The following is a 15,272-nucleotide window of genomic DNA, read 5'->3' as shown; positions in this document are numbered from 1 at the left end:
ATGCCAGCTGGTGGAATTTTTAGGACCATGGGCACTCACCATAATGAAGGGTCCTGAGGATGAATGTGTGCAATATGGGAAAGGGCAGGAGTGTGGTGAGGGTGGGCGTGCAGGGTCTGCGAAACCCTCCAGGCCAGCACTTTGCTGTGCTGCCATTGTTCCAGCTGGTGGGGAAGCAGCAACGCACGGAGGTGCTTCCTCCTTCACTGACATGTCCAAATCATGGGGTAGAAAGCTGAGGTTGAAAATGAAGAGTTCTTAACCCTTAGTTCAGGGGTGGGAAACCATTTTTGGGCCGGGGGCCACTGACCCACAGTTGCACACAAGTGAGAAGTAAAAATACCCCAAACAACCGCTCACTGAAGTGGCCCCTGACTGAGAAGGAGAAAGACCCTCTCCACATTCTCTTTGCACACCAGAGCCTGGGGGGACCCAGCCTAGCACATTTTGGCTATGTCTACACTCAGGGCTTCTTGCACGAGAAATATGAAAATTAGGCTAAGCATGGAATATTGCCTGTTCATACTAGAATGGCTCCCCCAGAGCAGAGATGCAGCTGCCGCTGGGGTGGGGCCAGGGGGCTGTTTGAAGGGGCAGGGAAGCTCTCTGGCTGTGCCCTTACCCAGGTAAGCATAATCCATGTCACTGGAGGTTCTGGACACATACATGAAGCTCGGCTCCCCGCTGGTCCCATATAAATATATCCCACACTGTCATGTGCGAGATGTGCTTTTGCTCAAGAGCATCCATGGCAGTGTGGATGCTCTCTTGTGCAAGGACGCTCTGATGGCCATTTTAGCCACAGGGCTTTCTTGCATAAGAAACCCCTGCTGTGCGTCCACACTGCCCTTTTGCGCAAGAGCTCTTCCGCAAGAAGGCTTACAGTTGTAAAAAAAAGAGTGTAGCTCTTGTGCAAGAAGCCCTCTCTTACCACACTGTACTGGAAATCTTCTTGCACCTTTCCCCCTCCCAGAACTGGGGACAGAACCCAGGGGTCCTGCCTCCTAGATCCAACTGGCATCCTGAATCAAACCAATAGGACCATCTAGGCTGCTGTCCAACCCTCCCCCCTACATCCCATGGACCCATCTAGACCTTTCTGCCCCCCCACCTGCCAGGGTGTCCGGGATGCGCCGGAGCTGCGGGAGGCTCTGGTCCAGGAGGAAGCAGTAGCCGTTGAGGTGCATGTTCTCCCCGCAGGCCCGGTGCACCGTGGGGCCGCAGGCCTGGGGCATGAGAGAGGGACGAGGTCAGTAGGTGATGAGAACTGAGTGTGAAGCAGAAAGACCGTGGCTATGTGGGAAAAGGCCCTGCCAGGGCAGGGGACCCCCTGGGGGCAGACAGGACCCCAGAACCCGCCACCTGTCTCCGAGAGAGGGGACAGGGAGTGACACAGGGACATCACTCGGTTACCATGCTCCCCGCTATGGCAGTAGCGTCCAGTGACTGTTGCCATGGCTACATCACCCAGTGGGTTGCCATGCTTCTTGTCATGCTTCCTCCCTGTGATGTCATTCTGCAGGCACTGTCGCCATGGTGATGTCACCTGTCTACCACCCTCCCTGCTCTATGTGGGCTCCCCCATTCCCCAAAGCACCCTCACAGTCGTCATAGTGATGTCACTTGCTTACCCCCCTGCTACCCCTCTCACATAACCATCGCAAGTCATTCTAGTGGCACCTGGCTACCACACGCCTCACAGCGTCTTAGGCCATTCACCCCTCACCATGGCAATAACAACCCTTCATCTCCACTCAGAGTGCTCCTGTCCCCCCTTGTTTGTAGCCCTCTGGCTGCCTCTTCGCTCTCCCCTCAAACCCAAGCTGCTGCTCTTCCCTTTCCAGGCCCTTCTCCGCCTGTCCCCACCCAGCCTACTATCTCTCAGTCTCATGCCCGGCCTCCACAGCCCAGTTGTTCCTTTTTCCAGCCAACCCCTCTGCACGTCTCCCACACGGCCCCTCACACGGGAGATGAGCTCCCCGAAAATGGCCACCTTGTCTCCTGGCCAAGCCTCCTGAAAGCTCCACTTTGCCTGCTACAAAACTGAGCAGCAATTAGGCCAGTGGTGCACCGAGACCACTGCCGGTCGGGCCGACCAATAGTGTCTCGTTGTCTCCCTGTTCTCCCCCATCTGTGTGCCCGTTTCTAGCTGTTGTCGCTTGTCTCACACTCGGATTGTAAGCCCCGTGGGACCTTGTTGTGTTGTGTTTTTCCAGTGCCTAGCACAATGGGGTCCAGTCACCATAAAACACCCAGTCGGGTTACAAATTAAAATTAAAATTAAAATTTAATTTAAAATTTCCCATCCCTCCCGAGAGATGCGGTTGGGAGCCAGCAACGCAGAGCCATGTTGCTACGCTTCCCTCTGCTACTGCTGGTGAGCGGGGGGGTGAGGGAGGCAGGAGTGAGCCCTGCCGTGGGTGCCAGGCCCCCTTGGCTAGTCCCCCAGGCCACCCAAAGGCTCTGACCCCTTGCCCCTCCTGCTTATGCATTTGGGGGGACATGTGCCCCCCGCACACATCACCCCTGCACCCAATAAGTAACATTTGGAAAATACACTCTCACAGTGACACCTTCTCCCCCCCCACTTACCACCCCCACCATGACAGTTGCTCTGGCGCTGGCGACATGACCCCTTCCTGCTGTATCATTCTATCGCCCCTCCAGACGTCACCCAGTTATCCGCCTCCCTGGGACAGTGCACAGGGGTTCCCGTCCCACGGTCCCATCTCCCCTGGTGACGGTGGCTCCCCAGGGGTTCAAACCTCTATGATGTCACCCGCTCTATGACATCACCGTGCTGCTGCTCAATCTCACAAACATTGTTGGTGGGGGGGAGGAAGAGTTTGTGGAATTCTGGGTAAAGTGACTGACCCAAATCCTGGGTGAGGCCCTGGTATAAACAAGCCGCTCCAGTGCCCCCCAATTCCCCCGGGTGTGGTACCCACCAGGAGCTGGGAGCCCCGGGCAGCCAGAGACAATCCGAGGGACATGTTCACTGCATCCAGGGGCCCTGCGGGAGAAACACACCCACACCCGGCTGAGAAAACCTGTGGTGAGACAGGGTCAGTCCAACTTCGCTGAGTCATTCCCCCTCCCCACCGCTGCCCCACCTTGTGACTCAATCTCCTTTCCACATCTGTGGGGGAGGACGGGAAGTCATTGCACATCCCCCTGCAACTGAATGGAAAGAGAACCCAGGCCTCCTGATCTCCCAGCCCCCATTGCTCTGACCCACCCACTAGACCGTGCTGCCTACCCAGAGCAAGTGCTGGTTCTGAGTCTTCCCCAGTGACACTTTGCTAACCACGAGGCCCCACACCACTCCCAGGGGCAGGCCTGGAACCCGACTCCTGGCTCCCAGCCCCTCACCCACAGTCTGCCCCCATGCACCCCACAGCACAGGGGGGCCCCTACTCTGGATGGGGATCTCCTGGCAGCGTCTGGAGCCTGCGTCACACGTGTAGACTTTGCCGGTTTCACTCACGTTCCCTGTCTGCAGCGGGGCCCTGTGGGAGAAAAATCAAATAACTCCAATTGTGTCTAAGGGGAGACTGTGCAGAAATCATAACTTTCTAAAAGAAAACTGCTGTAAGGGTTAAAAAGTTTTCCAGGCCTCTCTCCCTGTAACAGAGAGAATCAAATTAACTCTAATCAAAGACCCTTACAAATGACTATCTCAAATTCATGGATACTCCTAGTCTGTCACAAATTATCATGTAAACTCTTATCTTTGTCACAGTTTGCCTTGTAGACTCCTCCACTCAAGTTCTCATGTGGCTTTGTGTACTGTAAAAACTTACTTCTAGCACTCCTGGGGTGAACAGAAGTCTCAGAGTACTTCTGCTGAGACTTTGATATGTTAAAGAAGAACAATCCACAACTGAACTGTCTAAGCATACTGTATAAAGATTCCCTGAATCTGTGTGTCAGGGCTGCTTCACTCTTGGAAGTGACAGCCTGCATGCATGCATCATAAAGTTTTCTCTTCTAGGTTTCTTTCTTGCCTCATTGATTTGATTTGACCTCCAGCCTCGGACCCTTCTGGGGGCTCTGTACCCCAGGGGAGCGAGATTTCCCCTTCAATTTGGTGTCAGAAGTGGGATGGCTTGGAACTCCAGTTGGAAAGGCTGATGACGGGGAATGGGAACGGACTACAGCGCGCATCTGGAGGGTAAGGGATCCATTTAAAATCCCCCAGTCCGCCTCCCTGTTCTCGTCACCAGCTGGACCGGCTGGCGGTAAGAGTCATCTTTTACTTAAAATTTTTTTGTTAAGAGGCTTGAGGGAAACTTAAAACGAAAACACTGGGTATAGCCAAATAGGGGTTGGATTTTGTTGTTGTTGTTGTTGTTGTTGCTGACTGATTGGTGGCGAGTCCAAGCGCATGGTTTTGAGTGAGTGAAGTCCGGAGGGGGACTGCAGCCGCACCAGTGCTGTCAGTGTCACTGCACAGCTGCTGAAAGCAAGGGCGGTTTCCCCCGGCACATAAGGAGTATGAGTGAAGCTGACAGTTTGTGTGGACTCCCACACTATCCTTGGAGAGGGTAGTGCTGCTGGACGCCTGTACTATCCTTGGAGAGGGTAGTACTGTTGGGCTCCTGCGCTGTCCTTGGACAAGACAGTGCTAACATGGATAAGATTGCTCCCTCAAGTCTGTCTCCTACTGAGAGAAAAGGTTTCTCACAGCCTGGGACTCCCTTGTCTCAGATGATCAGTCAGCTAGGAATTGCCTGCAGGTTTGAAACTAAGGAGACTTAAGGAATTATTGAGCATTTGGAATGGCTATACTCAGGGGAATTCCCAGAATACATGGCAACTAGAACTTTGACTTACAAAAGCTTGCTTATCTTAGAGTTTTCCTCGAGGAAAAACATCCTAACCAGATGGAATATTGGTGCCTCTGGGAGGATGTGGCAGTAAAAAAAAAATAATCAGAGCACTATGGCTAGCAAAAAAGATTCTATTGAAAAGCTGCAGCAAGAATTGGCTTCTCTAAACAGCTTGATTCCCCAGATGTGCCATCTGCACCCCCTTTGGACCCTTGTCAGCTGAACATTCTTTCCTGTTATCTCCCTTTTCTCTTGTAAACCTTATGGGACCTGACTTGTTGTGTAAATTGGGTGCAAACCTTCTCTGTAGAGAGGAAGGGATATTTGTTGACCTTCCCCCCTATCAGGCTCCAAAATTGATGGCATTACTACTCTCAGAGGAATCTGATGAGACCTCAGGATATACACCCCTCCTGGACCTCTCAGATGTCCCAGAGACATTGTGGGCAGCCCATGTGAATGAAGTGGGGTTGCTAGCCTCTGCAACACCCGTGCAAATAACATACAGACACAACAAGCCTTTCCCAAGGGTAGCCCTGTATCTATTGGCTAGGGAGGCACAAGAGGGCATTAAGCCTGTAATCTCTCCCTCCTTAAACAAGGGATACATGTTTATACAACTTCACCATGTAATACACCTATACTACCTGTGAAAAAGCAAATCTATAGATTTGTAGAAGACTTAAGAGCCATTAATAAATTTGTAATCCCTAGATTTCCAGTAGTACCTAACCTGGTTTTCTGTAATAGATTTATGTTCTGCCTTCTTTTCTATTCCAGTGCATAAGAATTCCCAATTTCTCTTTGCCTTTTCCTTTCAGAGTCATCAATTAACCTGGACATGTTTTTGTAAAGTTATTGTAAAAGCCCTACTCTGTTTTCTCAGTTTTTAAAAAGCTGACCTTAATTCTCTCTCTCTTCCCTACAGTTCTGTGTTAGTTCAGTATGTTGATGATGTGTTAATTGCTAGTAAAACTGAGGAAAGATGTAAAACTGATACCTCATATGTGTTAGTGTCTTGCTAAAAAGAGTCACAAGGCTTCCAAAGCCAAATTGTAGTTTGTAAAACAAAGAGTTCAGTACTTAGAACATTTACTTTCAGGAGATGGCCGCCAGTTAACACCTGAGTGAATCTCACAAGTTTTTTCCATTCCTCACCCTTTCACCAAAGTCAGGTATACAAATTTCTGGGTACTGCAGGATATTGCAGACAATGGATTCCTAACTTTTCTGGACTCACCAGGCCCCTTACTATTTCTACTCTTAATCTTAGCTCCTGACCCAGTGACCTGGTCCCCAGAATGTGAATCTGCTTTCCTTTCCCTTAAAACTCTTCTCTCACAGCCACCTGTTCTAGGCTTACCTAATTATAGCAAGCCTTTTACTCTGTTTTGTCATGAACAGGATGGAATTGCAGCTGGAGCTCTCTGTCAACCCCTTGGACACACACCTCGTCCAGTAGCTTATTTTTCTGCAACACTGGACTCAGTAGCCCGTGGGTTCCCACTTTGTCTGAGGGCAGTTGCAGCTACTGCTGAATTACTTTAAAAAGGCCCAACCTGTCACATTAGGCCACAGCATTATCTTACAGGTCCCTCATGCTGTCTCTGCTCTCTTACAGTGATACCGCACCCAGCACCTATCTGTTCAGAGACAAACCCTGTATGAGAATGTTATCCTCTCTTCCCCAAATGTGGTAATTCAAAGATGTAATGTACTTAACCCAGCTACTTTTTCTCCTTTACCCTCTAATGGTAAAGCACATACCCATAACTGTGAAGAATTGCTTGAGCACTGTGTAAAGCCCCCAAGATTTGTCTGATCAACAGCTGGAAAATGCAAATCTTGTATTGTATACTAATGGCTCATATAAAAGAAATTCAGTTGGTAAACTAAAGGCTGGATATGCAGTGGTCTCAGATAATAATGTTTTAGAGGTTTTTTTCTCTTCCAGGAATCAAATCAGCTCAGGCTGCTGAGCTCATCGCTTTAATTCGTGCTTGCCTTTAGCTTCCGGACAGTCTGCTGCCATTTATACTAACTCAAAGTATGCTTTCTCTGTCTGTCATGCCACAGGACAAATTTGGAAACAACGAGGTTTCCTTACCTCTTCTGGCTCTGCTATCTCTCATGGTCCCCTTATCTCCCAACTCCTTGATGCTATTCAGCTACCCACATCCCTCTCTATTACCCATTGCCCGGCCCACACAGGTGCCACTGATCCTGTTTCTCTGGGTAATGGGAATGCTGATGCAGCGGCCAGACGTTCAGCAGCACATGGACCTCTGGCTCCCTTTCAGATTCTGGTCTCTCTTTCCCTCCCTGTTTCTTTGCAGGACCTGATAGAACTACAGCAAGCTGCTCAACCTGCAGAGAAAAACCTTTGGGAGAAAGCAGGCTGCTCCTTATCCCCAGCTGGGATAATGGTTGCACCTGATGGCTGCCCAGTCGCCCCAAAAATCTCTCACACGGCAGCTTGCTCAGGTGTCTCATCAAATGACACACATGAGCAAAAGGGGGGTGGCCTCACAAATCCCAAAACAATGGTACGCCCCAGGCGTGCACCTAGAAGCTGTCAAGAATATCTAATTCATGTGTGATTTGTAAGCAGTTTAATGTTGCAGGAGGCCCACAGGCTAGCAGCCACACAGAAAGAAGAAACCTAGACATAAAATGACGGTTAGGAGAGCTTGCACCTGCAGGTAAAGGAAGCCCTCCCAGCACCTACTGATGTGCCGTGCCACAACATCCAACCAGGCGACTACGTGTTCGTGAAGGAACATCGCAAAAAGAATTCCCTGACAGCCCGGTGGGAAGGACCGTTCCAATTGCTGCTCATCACCCACACAGCAGTAAAGGTGAAGGAGCGCCCCTCGTGGATCCACGCAAGTCATGTACGCCGAACTGCAGATCCAACAGAGCTGATTGACCCCGTCACCCAGGACCCCTCCCTGGAGGAATCACCTGAGGACGAGGTTCAGCGGACCGAGGCGGCAAACTCTCAAACCAGACTGTTACCAAACCGGCCTCCACCAGGAGCTTCGAGGTACAACCTGAGAGGTAGGACTGTGCCAGAAAAGACCTACAGGTGAGCCTGGCGCCCCATAGCTCTCACAAAGGGGAAGCCATTCCAGTATTGAGTGAACTAAGAGACTACGAAATCTCGAAGAGTGCCTGCAGAGGCAAGCCAAACAATACTAACTGATTAAGTTTAGTTAAAAGACTGCTTTGCTAGTTGCTAGATAATTACTATATTATTATTATCCTTTCTACTTTAGAAATTTAAGATACTATAATAGGATAAGGATTGTTTTCCTTCTTTTAGTAGTCAGAATAGCCTTAGTATATAACTTTCCCCACCCTTATTGGGAAGCCCTGCAAAAGGTTGTGTCCCTCACCAATATAAGTGACTGTTGGATATGTGAACAGCTTATAAAAGGCTCTGAAGGCCTTTTACCATTACAGTTTATCCCAACTCCTGCCTCCCTGTGGACCAGACCCCTAAAATTCAGATCTACTGGTAGTCAGTACTCTACAGGAGAGCGGGAGTGGGTAGATGCCCAGAATGATAACACTGTACCAGAAGTACATAGTCATGGGGGGGAACAGGCAGATTTGGCATAAAAATCTGATTGCCTCAGGGATTCCCCTTACTCAAGCATTACATCCATCAGGGAATGCTTCCCTTATGTTTCCCTTATGTTTTAAAAGCAATATTGGCACTGGTAAAGATCTGGGGGTGAATGGGCAGTGGATCATTTACCCAACTGATAAAGAAAACCTCCCTCTAAGATAAGAATTCATCCTAGCAAAAGAAGAATACTTAAGAATGTCTAAAATAACTTTGAGTAATACTCCAATAGGAGTATTAAAGGGGGGAATTGTGGGAGAAAAATCAAATAACTCCAATTGTGTCTAAGGGGAGACTGTGCAGAAATCATAACTTTCTAAAAGAAAACTGCTGTAAGGGTTAAAAAGTTTTCCAGGCCTCTCTCCCTGTAACAGAGAGAATCAAATTAACTCTAATCAAAGACCCTTACAAATGACTATCTCAAATTCATGGATACTCCTAGTCTGTCACAAATTATCATGTAAACTCTTATCTTTGTCACAGTTTGCCTTGTAGACTCCTCCACTCAAGTTCTCATGTGGCTTTGTGTACTGTAAAAACTTACTTCTAGCACTCCTGGGGTGAACAGAAGTCTCAGAGTACTTCTGCTGAGACTTTGATATGTTAAAGAAGAACAATCCACAACTGAACTGTCTAAGCATACTGTATAAAGATTCCCTGAATCTGTGTGTCAGGGCTGCTTCACTCTTGGAAGTGACAGCCTGCATGCATGCATCATAAAGTTTTCTCTTCTAGGTTTCTTTCTTGCCTCATTGATTTGATTTGACCTCCAGCCTCGGACCCTTCTGGGGGCTCTGTACCCCAGGGGAGCGAGATTTCCCCTTCAGCCCCGATGACCAGCCTGGAGGGGAGAGAGCAGAGAGAGGCTCAGGCGTGCCCTATCATCCCAGGTGGGGCAGCCCCGCAAGACAGCCCCCTCAGGGATGGGAACAGCCTGTGTTCAGCCCTTACCCCCCAGCGCTGGCACTTCCGAACTGCACCACGCTCTGCCCGAACCCTGTGGCTGCCTCCTGGAAGGTGATGGGTCCCTCCACATCCACACTGAATCCATGGCTGAGGGCCAGCGCTGCAGGGGTTAAACAGTCTCTGGTTAGGGTTTCCCCTGGAGAAGGGACCAGTGGTGGGTCCATAAGAGCCTACCCCTTGCTCCCGTGGCTCACGAAGCCGTACACAGGCAGCCTGGACTGCTGTAAGGAGCAATTCAATTACAGGCTGAGCAAGTGCAGAATGGTGCTGGAATGTGCTTTTGGGTATTTAAAGGGAAGGTTCTGCAGTCTACTGACAACAGAATGGTCTGGTAGCACTTGATAAACTAACAAAACATGCAGATGGTATCTTAAGCTTTCGTGGGCACAGCCCACTTCCTCCGATGACCAAAGTTTTGAGTTTAGGATATGCAGACCCAAAATAAATAGGGGAGAAGGGAGGTGGAGGGAGGGGGAAAAAGGAAAGGGGTGGGAAATGAGCAGATGGTATGAAAATATCAAAGGGAAAAACAAGTAGGCAGAACTGGTAATCTATAAGCACCTAAAGATTGGATAGTTAAAAGAAGCAGATAAGGCTCATAGGATAGCAATTAGACAGAAAGGGTACTAACACAAGAATCTACACAGACAAAGAGTTGTTGGCACCTTCATTGATGTTAGGTCATAATGTCTCAGCCATCCGTTATCTCGATTGAGGCAATCAGCATGAGAATTGAATTTGTGGATGAATTGTAATTCTAATGCCTCTCTGTGTATTTGGCTGCTAGAATTGGTTTGTGACAAGACAGCCACCTGAAGATCTTTTAGAGTGATTAGGTAAATTGAAATGTTCTCCAGCAGGTTTCTGTATGTTCCCTTTATGGATATCTGATTTGTGTCCATTGAGTCTTTCCCGAAGGGACTGTCCAGTTTGTCCAATATATATAGCAGTGGGCATTGCTGGCATTTGATGGCATAGATCAAATTACTGGATGTGCAGGTAAATGACCTTTTGATTTGGTAGCTTATGTTGTTGGCTCCAGTGATGAATTTGCTTATATAGATATGTGGGCAGAGTGGGCACCGCGGCTGATATCTTTACAAGCGAATTCATCACTGGAGCCAACAACATAAGCTACCAAATCAAAGGTTCATTCAACTGCACATCCAGTAATTTGATCTATGCCGTTAAATGCCAGCAATGCCCCACTGCTATATATATTGGACACACTGGTTCCATCCATTTCATTTTTTCCCTACTATTACTAAAGTGACACACACGTAAAGCTGGGGCAGGTGAGGTGAGGTGCTGGCTGATTTCACCCAGCCCTGACTGTGAGTGCCGAGGACTCCCTCTCCCTCCAGTTGCATGCCTGCACATTCTAGTTACCCAAGTGAAATGAGCAAAACTGCCCTAGTCCAGGAGACCGTCTTGGTTATGAGACTTTTGCAGCCCCCTGAGATGAAGGAGGGTCACTCACTACCCTAGGCTGCCTATTGTCACTGTAGGAGGAGCAGCGATGGGGCTGTAGGGCACACTGGTTGCAGATTTCTTTGACAGCTGGGTGGGGGCTTGGAGGTAAAAGGGGCACAACAGGAACGGAGCAGATCCCAGAAGTATGGGAGGATCTGAGATGGCCTCCCCCGTTCCTGCCTTCACCCTTTCTCTGCACCCTGTTCCCCACCCAGCCCCTCTATCCTCAGGCACCAGGTCAACTCCTCTCCATCCCGGAAGGGGTGGAAGTGGCTGTGGTTTTACAGAAGAACCAAGCAATTGCAGAACTGCATCCACCTCACACCTACTGCCCCCCCCCACACCAAATACCCCACATACTCCTGAGCACACAGCCCCACGCAGAAGGGGAGTTGTACCATGGCAGAGTCTGAGGGAATAGAATACAGAGGGAACTGAACCCAGGAGTCTGGATTGCCAGCCCTCTCCACCCCAGGCACTAGAGCCCCATTCTCCTCCCAGAGCTGAGGAGAGAACCCAGGAGTCCTGGTGCACAGGCCCCAGGCTGTAACCCACCAGACCCCACTCCTCTCCCAGAGCCAGCCTAGGACAGGACCCAGGAGTCTTCAGCTGCTCCCATCCCCCTGCCAGAGGGGCACTCGCTGGGCACCCATGAGGAGGAGCCCAGCTCTTCCCAGAGCCTGTGTCTGGCACTTACCTGTGCACAGGTAGAGAAGCAGAGTCAGGGGGTCCATCCTGTGATGGGTTGGGGGAGGGAAGAGAAAAGATTCTCTCCTAGGACGTGTGAGGTTCCAGAGCACTGCCTGGAGAGGAGGTAACAGAGCTCAGAGGAAAGAGACGTGTTATTTGAAAAGAGAGAAGCGCTGATGGGGAGGAAGAGGACTTAAGGGTGTGATATGGAGGGAACAGAATGGGGAGAGAGAGAGAGAGAGATGTACAGTGAGACAGACAGACACACACACACACACACCACACCTGGAGAAAAACACACACACACACACAAAAACACTGATCAACCCACACTGAAATAGACACATACAACTACACAGAGGCACACAACTACGTTGAAATATACAGATACACACTTCTACAAGAGACACATGCAGACTTACACATAGAGGGACACAACTCGACAGACACAAACACATTAGGCAGACACATACCACTATACTCAGAGACCCAACTTTACAGAGTTTTACACACACAGACCCACACAACTACACTGAGACAGCAGACACACGACCCTGAGACATATACATGACACACAAAAATGACACTAAATCACCCAAATACACTCACAGTTACACACTGTAGAAGGTCAGGATTTTCTGTTGCGGTATCCTGACAAGTCTCCAGCTCCGTGGATGAGATCTCAGTCTACGGATATCGACCTGGGGAACAAATGTCTGATGATGGGCTCTTCAGTGCAGCACAGAAAAGTCTAACACGGCCCAGTGGCTGGAAGCTGAAGTGAGACTGGTTCAGATTGGAAATACAATGGACATTTTAACCAGTGTGAGCAATCACCCACAGGAACAAAGTAACGCGGGTCGTGGTGGATTCCCTTCCTGGGATGTCTCTAGCTCTAGATATCTGTGTAATGTGCTACAGGCCATGGGTGTGGCTGTTGTGTGGCTGAAACCCGAGTGAATGACCTGCAGTTTGGCAAAGCAAGAATGTAAACGTCAAGCAGCCAAAGTCTATTTGTACCAAACTACTTTGTTAGGTTCTTGGGAAAACAAGGACTCATTAGCTCAGGAAACAGCAAAGGGGCTGCTAGACGAAGGGATAAGGAGGAGAGGAAACCACACTCCTTGGATCACAGCCACCTGCCCAAGACTGTTTCTTTGGACTAAGGGTGAAGTCAGAGACAAATGATTAACGACATCACAGAGAATAACAGCTAAAGCTGCTCCGTTAAAAAAATATCAGACACTCTAGTCTACAGTGGCCAAGTGGAATTTCACAGTCCATTATTGGCATCGTGTTTTTAGAAAGTGGCCTCCCAGTTTTACAGCTTTTCCACACGTAACAGTACATCCTGTGGCCATACTAATCATCCCATTAACCCTTTCATTGGGATAGGGTTAGACTGCGTGTCACAGGGGGAAGCTTTCACCCCCTGGTTCATGTCCAACTCTCTGTTGCAGGTCTCTGCTGGCTCACTACTGCCCACTGTGCCCTTTCCCTCCTCATATTGCTCTGCCCTCCGGGGTCTTCCCCTCCCAAGGAATCCCCAGTTCCCTTATACTCACTACCAGGCATCATCTAACCTGTTAGACTAACATGTTTTGTTAGTCTTTAAAGGTTACCAGACTAATTGTTGTTGTTTTAAGTTTATTCTTTCTATAACTAATTTGAATTATGAAAGCTTCACGAGTTTCTGATTCCAATTCACTATGTCTGGTAATTATTCACGAAAATGAAGAATGTTTGAAGTTGAAATCCTACACATTTAAAACTGTTCTTTTACTTCATATATATATTTCATTTCTTGAACTTTCCTATAAGTGAAATCTATGCAACATGACTTTGCCCAGTTTACTACAACTTGCCAGTTTACTACAACCGTCTGGGTTTCCAAGGCTCAATACAAATCCCTGCTCATTCAGATGGGAAAGCGAAGTTACCTTGGTGCAGTAACTGTTGTTCTTTGAGATGTGTGTCCCCATGGGTGCTCCACCGTAGGTGCTGGGCTCATCCCAGAGCCACAGAATGGAGATTTTTCTGTAGCAGTATTCAGTCGGACCACACATGCACGGCGGCGTCTTGCAGCGTTTGCGCTTTTTTGTGTATTCGCGCAGTCCAGCCCCCGCCAGTTCCTCGAGGCCGCCTCGGAATGTGGAAGACAGAAATGAAGAGAGACTCCGAAGTGGGAAGGAGGGCGGGTAGTGGAGCACCCACGGGAACACACATCTCGAAGAATGACAGTTACTGCACCGAGGTGAGTAACTTCGCTTTCTTCTTCGAGTGATGTCCCCGTGGGTGCTCCACTGTAGGTGACTGAGCAGCAGTACCCAAATGAGCAGGAAGGTGGGACTCGGAAGTCCTATTTGTCTGCTGATGAGAGCACCACTGATGCCACCGCAGTGCCTGAGAGCCGTTTCTGCTGTATTGCATAATGTTTTACAAACATATAATGCGATGACCAGGTGGCTGCTCTGCAACTGTCCTTCAGGGAAACACCCTTGAAGAAGGCTGTTGACATTGCCATTGCTCTCGTAGAATGTGCTTGGGTTGCGTCGGAGGCGGTACATGTCTGGTCGCGTAAGTGTCAGTTATGCACGTGGTTATGAGTTTAAAAATGCACTGAGATGATATTGGCTGTCCCTTAGATCTTTCAGCTAGAAACACAATTAGATGGTCAGTTTTTCTGAAGGGTCTCGTACGGTCTCTATAAAAAGCGAGGGCTCTACAAAGTTGAATGTATGGAGAGATGTGTCACATGGCAAAGAATGAGGTTTGGGGTAAAAGGATGGCAGGATAATTGGTTCGTTGACATGAAAGGTCAAACAAACTTTAGGAATAAACGCTGGATGAAGCCTTAGAACTACCCCATTGTTATTGAAGATAGTGTATGGCAGTGTTGCCATAAGTGCTGATAACTTGCCAATTCTGCACACTGATGTAGTGGCAAAAAGGAAGACCACCTTCATACTTAAGGTCTGCAATGGTATGGTAGCCAGTGGTTCGAATGGTGCTGTGGTTAAAGCCCCAAGTACAACGTTCAGGTTCCATACTGGGGGAACAGGTTTGTGAGGGGGGCATAGGTTCATAAGGCCTTTCATGAATCTCTTGGTAATTGGATGGGCGAAGAGGGAGGTGCCTTCGACAAGTTGTCTGAAGGTGGAAATCGCCGCTAGGTGGACTCTGAGAGAAGCTAAGGTTAATCCTGTGTGTGTTAGGTGCAGCAAGTAGTCGAGGATAAGGTGGAGTGGAGCTGAATGCGGGACCTGCTGTTGCGTGGCACACCAGGAGACAAATCTACTCCATTTTGAAAGGTAAGTAGTTCTGGTCGTTTGTCTTCTACTGTGGATTAATACATCTCTAACCTATGAGGAACAGAGGGATTTGAAAGGATTCAGCCAACTAGGGACCATGCGGTGAGCCGCAAGATATGTATCTGGAGGTGTCGTAGTGACCCTTGGTTCTGGGTAAGAAGGTTCAGGAGGGCTGGAAGTGGATATGGTCTGCATGGTGACATGCATCGAAGGAAGGGGAACCAGTGCTGATGCGCCCATGCTGGTGCTATCAGTATGATTGTGGCACTGTCCATTTTGATCTTCTGCAGAACTTTGGGACTAAGAATTGTAGGTGGGACGGCATACAGGAGAGGTCCATTCCAATTGAGGAGAAATGCATCACCTAGA

At 48.9% G+C, this 15,272-nt stretch overlaps 1 long non-coding RNA gene across 1 annotated transcript; it reads right to left on the bottom strand.

The window, feature by feature from the left end:
- Nucleotides 1-581: 581 nt before the first annotated feature.
- On the bottom strand, nt 582-12,341 carry LOC142829378 (uncharacterized). The gene is made up of 4 exons (XR_012903761.1): nt 12,202-12,341; nt 3,418-3,509; nt 2,949-3,013; nt 582-1,226 (listed from the first exon to the last, which is right to left on the bottom strand). It is a non-coding gene; the product is annotated as an uncharacterized LOC142829378 (long non-coding RNA).
- Nucleotides 12,342-15,272: the final 2,931 nt, after the last annotated feature.

This window comes from Pelodiscus sinensis, chromosome 4 (genome assembly GCF_049634645.1).
Source record: "Pelodiscus sinensis isolate JC-2024 chromosome 4, ASM4963464v1, whole genome shotgun sequence".
Taxonomy (NCBI): Eukaryota; Metazoa; Chordata; order Testudines; family Trionychidae; genus Pelodiscus; species Pelodiscus sinensis.
Note: the sequence above shows the minus strand (reverse complement) of the source record. Positions and strands in the feature narration are given on the sequence as shown.